Raw genomic sequence first — 14,242 nt, 5'->3', positions numbered from 1 at the left:
AGCTCAGAGTTGCCTATTAGAATAATCCCATTCATTTTCTTCAAAACCTTTTTTGTCATTGTACTATTCTTTCCAAACACATAAAATTCATGAGCACATTTACTTGCATACTGTGTTTCATCAAAGCTGTTTTATAACACTTTTCTTATAAAATTTTCTATTGCTTTCAACGATTTCCTTAAGCTACACTTCCTCTAAAAATTTTTTTAGCATGTCATTTTTTGAGCCGTTTGTATTCTCAGTTCAGAATCTTGCTAGGTATGAAGAATAGAGCACAAAATGTAGTCTGTATTCTCAAGAAGTATTGGTCTTAAAAGAATTAGGGCACAATAAAACAGACATATAATAAGCAAATAATATTTTTAAGTGCTCACTGCTGAACACAGTATGATGTACGACAAAAAAGGTGAAATTTGAGGATAAATCTATGGTTACAATCCTGACATTATCTTGTGTAATGTATATGCCCTTGGCATGGAACACCTTTGTAAGCTTTATTGTGTTCATCTGTAAAATAGAGTTAACATTTTTATAGTAAGTTTTGGGTATTATTACAAAAAGAAATTGCAATGCACTTCATTTATCACATGTAAGGCATTAATGATACTAAACTTAATTCCCTTCTCACTGATCATATTGAGTGGTTTTATTTAATTCCTTAAATTTTAACTTAATTGCATTATATTATAAGCTTCCCCACCCAAGCCAGAATCTTGTACCACTTTGATGAGGCTAAATTAATTTTTTCTGTTTTTATCACATTTTTATAATTTTTAAAACATATTTTAAAAATTTAGTGCTTTAAAATTTTTTTTGCTCTAATATGATATTTAGGATATTATACAAAAATCTCAGTGTGATATGAAAGTTGTATTTTTTTCCTTTCTTAATGAGAGACAGAATTAGATATTGCCAGTTTTATATGAACACATTTCTTTTTCTTTTATCAAATTGCTTCAATAAGTATAAGTAATGTGACCTGGTTAAATGTCCTTTTATCATTGAAAAATAGATAAGTAATGTCAGGTGTATTACTGGTTATTTAAAATGCAAATAAATACATGAAGGTTCTTTTGCTTATAATCTAGATGGTGTTTTTTTTTTAAATTTATCATTACTTGTGATGTTAATTTACTTAAATTCTTATGGATCATATAACCTCAGTGAGAAATTTTTATTAGTCAGAAATATGATAATGGTATTGATCCATATTGGGATATCAGGCTTGAAATCTCTTTTATAGCTATGTCTAAATTAGTGTATTATGGGAATATGTCTAACATTTCCCATATTTCCCATATCCCAAGTCTAACTTGACTAAGGATGTTTTTCCTGCTTGAATTACATTAGCAATTGTTCTTCTAGGCATGGCCTTAGAGTAAAGGCATGGAATCAGTCCAGCAGGTTTGACGAATTCTATTTAATCTCACCAGTAAGAGAGAAATAAATTGTCAGAAGTAGAATTAGAAGAAGAGTCTTACTCCAAATGTTCCACTGGCCAAATAAAAGTGTTTGAAGGAGAAAATATACTTTATGGCTTCATGACAGCTGCCTGTTTGTTTGTTTGTTGTTATTTTGGGATCAATGCAACAATTAAATGAACATTTCCTTGGAAAATTCAATGTTGTTCCCAAAAGTTCTTCACGCGGTATTGCCATTTTCTTGAATAATTTCAGTATTTCTGACTGCACATTTTCAATTTAGTCACTCTGTGTTTATACATTATGTATTCTATGTATTAATGGAATTGCACTGTCATTGTGTTTGTTTTAATATAGTGTCAGGCAATCATTCCTGGCTAGCCAGTTATTATAGCATAAAATAATATTTTGAAATCTGTGAACTTCTTGTCACTCCGTAGTTATCTATGGTTAACAGTTCATTTGACTAAGAAGTAAAATGCTATCAACAGGGACATAAACCTACTATTGTTAAAATTATACTTAGGTGGCAATGTTATAGATCAAATCAGGGAAAATTAGACTGGGAAGTTCAGGCTCATGGTCTGAATCAGGGAACAAAGCCAAGGACAGGTTGATTCTCTTCCCTCATGGATAGGATGCCCGATAGATCTGATATAATGAGATCATTGCCTGTTGTTCCAGAAATTCTGAGCTTCTTCAGCTTTCAGATATCACCCTTCTTATCTCACTTCACTTGTCAACAGGAAGTATAGTCCTTTTCCAGTTTTACTTCATGTTTGTCAATAAGTCCAGGATGAGTGATTACATGCAACATGAGTTGACCTGAGATTTGCATTCTACCTGAGTCAACTAGCTTGTATCAGCCAGCTACCAAACACTTTGCAGATTGCTTCATGCCTTCCCTCCCCTGACTTTCCAGGCTGCTGATTTTTTACAGTTTAGAAATGAACACAGCAGTTCCTTCCCCCACAACATCTGTAAAATTGGCCACATTTAATAAGACTTTACAAAGGCTTGTACATAACATAAATTAATTGCATATACCACACATACACACACACACACACACATACAAATATACACATACTCTCACATGTTTAGACTGCTTTGATGAAGTTTCTCTCCCTACTAGTTCTGTGTCTCTAATACTCTAGTATCTGGTCCCCAGAAGAGTTTTCCTTGCTCCTCTGAATAGTGGGGATTTCATGATCTTTCTTCTTTATAGAGTCAAGTTCCCCAGTTCAAATCTCACAATCCATTTGCCAGTCTATTCCAGGCTGCCATAACAAAATACCATAGACTGGGTGGCTGCAACAACAGAAATTTACTTTCTCACAGTTCTGGATGCTAGAAGTCCAAAATTGAGACATTAATATCATTAATTTCTGGTGAGAGCTGTCTCCTGTCATATAGACTGGCACCTTCTCACTTGTCCTCACATGCACATGGTTGGGAGAGACAGAGCAAGCTCTTCAGTGTCTCTCTGGGGACAACACTAATCCCATCATGAGGGCCCCACCCTGAAGACTTCATCTAAACCAAATTATCTCTCCAAACACCATGACATTGGGGGTTAGGGCTTCAATGTGACTTTGAGAGGGGACACAATTTAGTCCATAACACCATCCATGGATCTTTTCCTCTCAGGATGGAAGTTGGAATGTCTGTTCTCCTCAGGGTGAAAAAAGTTCTATCTTATTTAAAAAAAGAGACAACAGGCTCAAGATGTAGTCAGTTATGCTAAGCCCACATCACCAAATCAAGACTTAATACCTAACTTACAGTTTCAGACTCTTCAGGAGAAGAATCTTAAAACAGTCATTCTGGAATTACCTGGTCAGCACTAGTGAGGTAATCTGCCTGATAGTCCCCTCAGAGAAGATGACTTTGCCTGAAACAATCCACTGTTTACTTGTAACTCCTTTGTCTCACCTCCTTCTGCCTATCAGTCTTTCATTTTGTACAGCTCTTCAGAGCACCTTTCTGTCTCCTTGATGGGATTATGCCCAATTGATCAATTGTTGAATAAAGTCGATAAAATCTTTAAAATTTACTCAGTTGAATTTTGTTTTTTTAACAATCCCTTAGCCACTCTTTTAATTTGACCAACTTCTGCTCATATCTTCTGCCACTACAACTAGAATAACTTTTTAGAATATGTTTATCTTTCTCGTTGGTCCCATTTACAAAGCCTGTGGCATTAAGCTTGAAAGACCACCAAGGGTTGAGTTTCACACAAATGTGTTCCCCTGTCTACCCTCATTCTGGCATGAGGCAACTCCCTTGTCATTTTTTGCCATTGTCCAGTGGCTACTTCAACTTTCCTCTGGATAACTTTTGATAAAGGATACATAAATTGCAAAGATAAAATCTTTCTACAATGAAGAAAACCCGTTATTATGCAGAGCAATTTAAGTCTATTGTTTTGAAGCTCTGCTTTTCATAATAGAATCTTCAATTTATCTTTGAATAACAAAGAGGCCCATTAGAGTGATTTTTGTAAAAAACGAAGTGGTGATTTGCTAAAATGTAAATATAGCTCTCTGAGCTTAAGGCTCACTTCCCACTCCTTTTTAGGTTTTATGTTTTCTTAATGAGGGTGCCCATTATTAAAGACCTACTGAATCCAATGGACAGGATTTTTCTTTAAGTATTGCATGTATATTAATTTTTTCTTTCTGGTAATAAAATGATATAAAACCATATGTTTTCTAGTATTTTGTTTAAGTAGGTAGCAGGATAAAATTTTCTTTTTTTCCCTCATGACTATTTCTTTTCCACTGAACATACCTTCATCCCCCCTTTTAAGCATGTGGTTTCTTCCTTTTCTCAGGTTTGTTGAACCAGGAAAGGAATTAGTAAGAAACATAAATAATCCTTATAACATCCATCTTGGATATTATGCTGGAAAAACAATATTATAGAAATGGTTACTCTGTGTGTATGTGTGTGTGTATGAGAGAGGGTGTGGGGGAAGAGAGAGAAAAGGCATAATCCCTTAGAAACTAGGGAATGATTCTCCTAGAATCACAGAAACAAAATGAAAAGAACCTGCAATCCATTTTCCAGTCAAAGCCCTGAACAAGTAATCATAGAGTTGTATAACGAGATTAAGCAGAAAGGACAATTGTAATGGTATCTGTGCAACAACAGGTCCTAAAATAACCAGAATGTTCCATATCTTCAAGTGGTTGTCCTGCTATACCTTAAGTAGTTGCATAGAGATGAATGAGAGCTGCCTTAGCAACTATCAGTTTGATTAGAAAAGTAACCAAGAACCTGAGAGATTAAGGGACTTTTTAAATCTAGAATGGAGAACAAAGAGCAAGAGGTGACACTTCCCACAGGTGTTTCACATAGTCCTGTTATCATGTAAGACACTGCCCCCTACACACACACATACAGAATGGAGATGCGATGTGGGAGAGAAAGGAAAAAAACAAACAAAAAAACCTGACTGAGAATAGGTTTCAGGCTCCTTAGTAGAAATTTTGAGTTTTAGGTAGAAATTAATGGAGATGCATTTATTTAATAAATATTGGATAGCCTACTGCGGGCTAAAACGTTTAGCAAAACAGACACAGTTTCTCTTCTCTAGGTGTTTATAGTCTAGTAAGAGAAATGTATGTTAATCATCACAGAATTTATCATTGCTATATGTGATAAGTAGTAGAGAAAAGTACTATGAAAGTTGGGGATTAGAGAAACAGAGATGGGACAGACCTGGTAAAGAGGAACTGGGGGTGATGTTTCTGGGAAAGTTTTATCTGAGCTGAGAAAAAAGATAATTAGAAATTAGCCAGTTAAGATGCTGCTCACAGGAGTGTGTGTGCATGTTTGAAGGTAGGTGTAGGGGAAGGGATAAAGTTCTAGTAATTGCAAGGGACTTGAGATGAGCTGGAGATAGAGCCCAAAAAACAAATAGTAGGAGAGGAGGTGGGTAATCAGAGGTCAGATTGTACGAGGTGATAGTCTAGGTAACTTTTTAGAATTTAAGAATTATCAAAATACCAAGGGGAGACTTTCTTGTCTTTCTTGTCAGAAGGGCTTTCTTTACACGTGAGTATGACATCACATATGCATGATGCATCCCTACTGCCCCTATACCGTATTAGCAGTAGAGAGTACAGAGCAGTACTAGCAGACATTCAAAGAGAGTATTAGAAGGCTACTATAGTTATTCCAGCAGGGAACACAATGTCTTGTACAGAAGGATAACAGTGAATGGAATGAAACAAGGATGGCTTTGAGTGTATCAGGAAGTAAAAGGGATAGGATTTAAAGAATGATTCGATATTGAGAGTTCAATGAAGGAAGTTTTCAGTGGTGACTCCCAGGTTCCTCCATACAGAACTGCATATATAGTGGAAGAGGAAATGATTTAGGTAGAAAGTTTATAAAGTTGGACACAGGGATTACACAGAGCCTTAAGGTCTTATACAGACTTTGGCTTTCATATTGAAAACAGATTGGAAGAAGGTTCAAAGCAAAAATTTTACTGGAAAATTACACAGTCAGTCCATTTGGACTGTGATAATAAATTACCATAGACTTAGTGGCTTACAAGCAGCAGAAATTCATTTCTCAGGGTACTAGAGGTTAGGAAGTCCAAGATTAAGTTGCTGGCAGATTCAGTTTCCAGTGAGACCCCACTTCCTGGTTCATAGATGGCATCTTTCTGCTGTGTCCTCACTTGACTGGAGAGGTCGGGAGTTCTCTGGGGTTTCTTTTATAAAGGCACTAATCCCATTCATCAGGACCCTACCCTCATGAACTAATCACCTCTCAAAGGCTCCATATGTACATAACTTCACATTGGGATTTAGGTTTCAACATATGAATTTGGGGGGTGGGAGGACACAAACTTTCAGTCTGTAGCAACAGACAAGGAAGACTTTATTCAAGACAGTAGGGAAGAGAGGTCAGAACTCAGTCTGAGCTTAACTCCACTAAAACAAAGGGCTAGATAGTTTTTAAGATGTGTCCTACTGTGTGTAGAGGATGAGGGTGGGGAAATCACAGTCCACCTGTGTTTGCTGATTGTCCTTACCCAAAGGAAAAGCTACCATTCTCATATCTTCATGACATGAGATAGTTTTACAACTTGGAGCAAGGTGCACAGTAAAGTTAGCAGTTAGGCTCCTAGCCTCCCACTGAAACTGGAAGATGGGGGCCTTTCTTCCTTGAAAATTACATTTAAAAGGGATGGCTCCTAGGTCCTTGATAAGGACTTTCTTGGGTTGTAAGTCTGGCAATCAGGCTTTTAATAGATTAATATCTCAAAGTGACAGAGAAAGAATTTACAGTGATAAGTTTGTGCTATGAAAAAAGGGAAATCAGACTCCTAGATTCAAAAAGAAGCTTGTCTAAAGTTTAGTCAAGCTGAGGGGAAGGTTGCGGCTCTTTTGGTCAAAGGGTAGAAGCAGGGGAACTGTTAGTTTTAAAGATGGGATTTCCTTCTTCATTCAGTATTGATCTTGCTTTGTCTGATTATTGGTTCATTATAATTAGTAGGGTCATTCAGAGGTTTCATCTCCTGGGATGAGATTGGGTCTGCACATTGTTCTCTTACCGAAACAGTTTTCTTTTCTACCTGCTTGCAATGTATAGGACTGGGGACTCTTTCATGCTGGACTCTATGTGTGACACCCACTTCAGAACAATCCTTTCTTTTTAATGAAGTCTTTGCACTTTTCTGGAACATCTAGATTGTTAAGAGGTCTCTGTATCCACTTTTTCTTTAGAAATAAATATACATTGGTAAAAACATATGTATTATATATACATATATATACAAAAATACACATGATATATATTCATAATTATGAAGCATACATACTTTCATAATTATATTAAATTAGCACTTAACTCATAAATAAAATAGAGCACTCATCTCATAGGTCAGTAAAAGGCATATTATATGTTCTAATAAATGACAAAGGAATGAAGAAAAAGCTAGAATTTTATCAGTCAACATAAAGTTAAGATGGATAATTTTAGGTGTAACCAGCACTATTTAATATATTTTTTCTAACCCAAAGGGGGAAATAAATTATGCCATTTGTATCAGGAAAGTACAATCACTTACATTTTTTTTGCATACTGTAAATATTCTTATTAAGACCAAGGTTTACAACACAGTGCTATTTAGTCTCATTTCCAAAGTGCAGTAGACATGTTTGTTTCATGAATGCTGCATTGGATAGTGCAAATATCTAACATTTCCATCGTCAAAACAGGTTCTATTAAAACTTATATAGTCACATTAGCAGATGCAATATAAACTTAGAATAACAGAAAATAAAATTGAAGTTTAATGGATTAATATTGTGACAGTAATAATTGTCTAAACATTGAAATAATTAAGAAATGTACTAACTGGGTTACATAAAACTGAAAACCTTCACAGAGTGAAAAGTAACTGAAAAAATAGACTTGAAAAAACTGCTGATATAATTATGTTAAGTTTACATATGTATGGATAAATAATATGTATACATAAATATTTATACAAATATGTTAGAAAATTATAAATGATCTAATGTTTATAAGAATAATAAAATGTCATGTGAGAATTACAAGGAATAAACAAATTTGTGTAAAATGAATAAAGCCAATAATTAGAGATAAATGTAAATTAAAACACACACAAGTGAGGGAGGAATTTAGCAATATTTTTCACCTCACCAGTGGGAAAGTACTCAAGCATTATATATTTAAAGACATAAGTTCTACTCCTAGCAATTTACCTTCAGGATATAATTTCAAACATTATAAAACTGTATACGTTCAAGAATATTTATGACAATTTTTTTACTACAAATAATTGGAATTATCCTGCCTGTGCAACAACTGGAAACTTGGGGGTAAATTGTTTCATCAACAATTTATGGAGTATATAAAGCAACATAATAAATAAAATTCAAAAGTCTATCTCTGTTGTGTTTACAACAGTGTAAAATTATGGAACTGTATAAATAACAGTAGTGAGAGAACAGTAGGAAAAAAGGAGCTTTCATAGGTTAGTGGGATTCTATAAAGTAGATGATGATGATGATGATGATGATTGTTACTATTTATTCTTCCGACAGTATTTACTGAATGTTTAGGTTACTGCATGGTAGGCATAGTGTTAATCACTTATATTCATTAGCTTAATTAATCCTTCTAACAACCCAGAGGAGCTATTATCATTCTTCATTTTACAAATGAGAAAACTGCATCTTAGAAAGGTTCTGCTTCTTGTCCAATGACACTCAGTGGAAAATAGCAGAGCTCAAGGTCTCATCCAGGTCTTTGTTGCTAAAATGCTAATTATACAATGTAAGACATACAGACAACAGTTAGGCAAAATGAAAAATTTTCCATTTACAAGAACTTTGTTCCCAACACATGTACAAGGCTTATTTATACATTAAATACATTAATAAAATGACCTTCATTCCTATGTATTATAGTTGTTATAACAGACTATTCTTTGTGTTCTCCAAAAATTCTTGGTAAATGCAACCACTAGCTGATGAAAAGCTTCATAATTTGTTAAGTCTAAAAATTTATGTCATTAGGGCTCTCATCTCTTCTCTAAACATAGTAAAATTTTAGGGAACATTTTGAAATTAGTAAATGTTGCCCAGAAAGAATGATGTAAAAAATCGTGACATATGAGAACACCACTTGTGGGTTTTCAAAAGGACATTACATAATCTTGCAGGAAATGAACTCCCTGACACAGGAATGGATCTGATAAGGTCAAATTACAGTTTACGCATTTGTCCTGAGAGGACTGACTCTTTCTTATAACATTAGCTTCTCTTTAACATTCACAAGGATATGTCATTCCCTAATTGTTAATGGTGAAACAGTTTTCAACTAGGTCATACTTTTTGGGAGTAAAGTAAAATAGTAATTGCATTAGTTTTCTATTGCTGCCATAACAAATCACTAGCAATTTAGCAGCTTAGAGAACAAATTTATCTTACAGTGTCTGTAGGTCAGAAGTCCAGATGGACTCGGCAAACATCACAAGGCTGAAATCAAGCAGACAGCAAGGCTCTATTTCTTACTGGAGTCAAAGATTGTTGGTAGAATCCAGTTCCTTGCAACTCTAGGACTGCAGTCTCCATTTGCTTTTCTTACTATTGCCCGAGGTTTATTTTCAGCTTCTAGTGGCCACCTGCATTTTCTAATACCTCAGCCTCTTCAGTGCCATCAATGTTGAGGTGAATCCTTCTCAAGCTTCAAATCTGTCTCACCTCTCTTCACCTTCTCCTTTGCCTCTGCTTTCCTCTGAATTTCTCTAACTCTGCTATGTTTCTCATCTTTAAGGGCTCAAGTGATTGCTTTGGGCATAGTGGATTATCCTAAATAATCTTCTGTTTTAAAATCAGCTAATTAGCAACGTTGATTCCAACTGCACAGTGCCTACACAGCAGTACCTCAATTTGTGTTTGATTCAATAACCAGAGGATGGGAATCTTGGAGTAACATCTTTAGAATTCTGCCTACTACTGTAAACTTGGTCACTTTTTGTGTCAATAAATCTAAGTCATATTTTTGGTTGCAATAAATTAATACAATCTTTGAACTACACTATCAGAAATTTTAATACATGCATATCTAAAAGTCTAGAAACATTTGAATTACTAAGTGGTTACTTGATATTCTACAATTGAAAAAGTTTGATCTCTTTCATTTGGAGTTGTAATTGCATTTGTATCTCCTGTTATTCTTCAGTTACATAAATTTGTTTTTTTCCATCGTCCTCTAAATCTACAACAAAGGCATCTCAAATTAAATATATTTTTAGAAAGACCTTGACTGTCTTAATTAAAAGGAAATTACAAAATTACTTGAGCACTTCATTTAACAATGCCATTCCCTTTCTCTCATCATAGATAGGTAATTGATTTTACATATATTTAACATAATCAAATAGCTACTTAATCTTTTTCAGTGCCTAAGTGCACTCGTAACTGCTAGTGTTGATTTGGATGTACTGGAATGCCTCCCCCTTGGAGAGCACACATTGTCATCTCACAGGAACATACAAAAGTGCTATGAAAACACACCTGGTAGGACTAAGAGTATTTTGTCTTAAAATATCCCCTTGTCTTATTTACTACCCATCACATGGATTGCAATGCTGGTCCTTGGTGTGAATTTGTAATTTATTTTTCAATGTAAGGAAAAATTCCAAGTAAACTGAAGTCTCTACCTTATCCTATATAGGGGGGATCAGCCATAATGTTAATTTTCTGTGTTCCATTACAGCACCTGCCCCTTTGCCCCCACACACACCGCAGAAAAGGCCAAACAAGAATGATAGTCTTAATCACCGTATTTTAACTCTAGCCTGTGTTTTTAAAGAATGATTAGAAGGCAAAATATAATTCCTCCCCTCTAAGACAATTATTAGTTGCATTAATATACTCTAATGTGGTGTCATTTTAAAAATTGCATTCTCCCATGTTCAATCAGTAATGAATTCTAGCAAAACTGAGCTAAATTCATCAGCCTTGTTAATCCACTAAAATCCTCTAAGATAGGCAGGGACACAGTTCTGAACACTTTACTTACTTTTTGATGGAAATACATTCTCAAGCCATAGATCTAACTTATGAAGTTTAAAATGAATGCCTCCTTTTAAATCAAGATAACTGGGAAGTATGTGACTCTTTGACATAATCACTTCAGAAGCTGGAGACTTTGCCCTTGCCTCAAATGACTTTTTCAACTTCATCCCTTGCTTCTATCATATTTGACAAATATACCTTAGGTACAAAGCTCTGTGTTAGGCAGCAGAGATAAGGAGAAAAATATCACAGCCCCTGTTTGCATAGTGAACAGTCTGGTGGAGGTACTGGGAGGATGCTGCTGGTACAGTGCTGAGAGGGCTGTGACAGACACATATACCCAGCCTCCGGGAGCACAGAAAAGATACAGAAATGTTCCAGTGCCACCAGTCAACTTGCCTTTCTCCAAATACATCGTGCACGTTCCTGCCTCTGTGCCTTTCATCACATAGCATCCTAATCCTATAATGTGTTGTATAACTACAGGAAACTTTTCACATTTTGAAGGCAATTTAAAAGAATAAATTGTCCATGATTTTACCTACTACCCCAATACATGCACAAGTGCACCTCCTCAAATTGCACTAAAGGACCAGGTCCTCATCATTTGTAGTGTATGATTTGTGACTCCAAGAAACATAGTTCAGAGGTAAAAAATAAGAATATACTACCTCCCTCATTAGGTATTTATGATAATTGAATATGACCACATAGGCCAATGAAAACACTACATAAACTATAATGGACTATTTAAATATATTATACCTGGCCTTTTTCTTTAGATATTTCTGTGCACTCTTTACAAGTTTCTCTTCACCCCCTTGACTGAAGTAATTAGAGGACTGCAACTGTGCTAGGGATTTCTCATTTATCACCTAACATCTGTAGAACTTTGCTTTTACGTTTCCCTTCTACCTCTTCATTACCTGTAGTACATTGTCTCTACAGACACCCAGAAATTGCTTACACACATTCCTATTTTCTTATCTTAAAAAAACACTTCACTTTACCTCTTTTACCTGCAACCATTTTCTGTCTTTACCATGACATCTCCTGGAAAATTTGTCTAAATGTAACTGATTTCGTTGTTACTGATTCTGCTGATGGTCCCCTAAATATATTTTCATGCCCACAAACCCACATATCTAATTCTGCATTTGTTACCAATGACCTTCATAGGCAGAACAGCTAATTTCATACCTTCATTACCTTTAAAACATTAGCATTTTGTCAAGCTAAATACTTCTTGAAAATTTGTACTCCCAGGCTTTCATAAAATTGTAACATCTTAGATCTCCTCAATGTAATTAACTCAACAAATAACTTGAGTATTTACTCTGCCAGGACTTTCTCTGTCACTTTTATGAGGTTTCTCTGTCCTTAGACCTGCCACGTAACTTAGATCATTTCTTTGCCATATTTTCATGTTTTGTGTTACTTTCTTTTTTGAAACACCAACTTATTCTCATGTACAGGATGCATGTATAACATAAACTATTTCAAATGTATTCAGCATATGATAAAATGGGAGGGAGAGCTCTTCCTTAGAGTACAATGTTAACTAGTAAATGTTGAAGGAATAATATATCTCGAAAAATGGATGGATGTTAAAACGACTGGATAAAAGCTTGAAGAGGATCAGGATACCACTTGAAGATATCTCAGCATGTATTACTTATAAATTACACACAAGAAAATCTTAACTTCACAGGGGAGAAACCTGGCAGACATCATCTTAACCAAGTGATCAAAGTTAACATCACCAATAATAGGACCCACTGGCGTCGAGTGTCTCCTAACACAATTCAGTAAGACAACATCACCCATTATGTGGAATTCCTGATGAAAATGCAAAATCTGAATCTAATCAGATGGAAAGATTGATAAACCCAAACAAGAGAATTCTATAAAAAACTACTTTATAAAACTATTCTAGTCTGGTGTCCTTTTCAGAACATCAGTTCATACCAGTTCTAGAGTAAATGAAATTAAATGGACACAGGACAACAAAATGCGATGTGTAATACTTCTGAATCAGGAATATTAAAATTGTTGCAAAGTTCATTTTTGGGAAGTTAACAGTGTATTTATACTAAACGTTCTGGATTCTTCTTTGTACTGTGGTTATGGAAGAGAATGTCCTTCTGAAGAAATACACGCAGAAGGGGTAAAGAATAATGATGTCTATAATTTGCTCTCAGATACTTCTAATAATGTAAAGGTTTGTGGGTGGGTATTCATAGAAAGAAAAAAAGCACGTGTTGCAAAATATTAACACATGGTGAATCTAGGTGAAGGCTATATAAAACTGCTGTACAATTCTTGCAACTTTTTAAAAATTTATTTAAAAAAATTTTTTTGGCTACGTTGGGTCTTGGTTTCTGTGCATGGGCTTTCTCTAGTTGTGGCTAGCGGGGGCTACTCTCGGTTGCGTTGCGCGGGCTTTTCATTGCGGTGGCTTCTCTTGTTGCGGAGCACAGGCTCTAGGTGCGAGGGCTTCAGTAGTTGTGGCACATGGGCTCAGTAGTTGTGACTCGCGGACTCTAGAGCACAGGCTCAGTAGTTGTGGTGCACAGGCTTAGTTGATCCGTGGCATGTGGGATCTTCCTGGACCAGGGATCGAACCCGTTTCCCCTGCATCAGCAGGCAGATTCTTAACCACTGTGCCACCAGGGAAGCCCACAACTTCTCTTTAAGGTTGAATTTTAAAATATGTGGCAAATATTAGGGAAAGAGTAGTGAAAATGGTGGATAATGATTCTGCCCTAATGGAGCTTACATACTGAGACAAAAATTAACTGTAAAATATGTAAAAGCATAAGTATAGATTATGATACATTCTATGAGGGAAATAAATTATGCAAAGTGGGAGGAGCCCTCTTTAGAAAGTGTGATCAGGAATTCTCTCTTCAGAGATTACATGTGAATTGAGATGGAGTGAGTATAACCCAGTCATACAAAGAGTTTGCAGAAGAGCATCCTAAAAAAATCACAGGTGTTTTACCTATTCAACTCCTTCCCCTCCCCTCAATTTACTGCCTCTTAGTTTTACCTTTTCTAGACTGTCATATAATTGGAATCATACCGTACATAGCTTTTTCGACTGGCTTCATTCACTTAGAAATACGGATTTATGATTCTCCCACTTTCTTTCATGGCTGAATAGCTCACTTTAGTCTTCAATAATATTCCATATATAGATATATCACACATTGTTCATCCATCTATCTATTGAAGGAATTCGTG

Source organism: Leucopleurus acutus (assembly GCF_964270905.1).
Source record: "Leucopleurus acutus genome assembly, chromosome: 18".
NCBI lineage: Eukaryota > Metazoa > Chordata > Mammalia > Artiodactyla > Delphinidae > Leucopleurus > Leucopleurus acutus.
The sequence above is the reverse complement of the archived record's forward strand: the minus strand, read 5'-3'. Positions refer to the sequence as shown.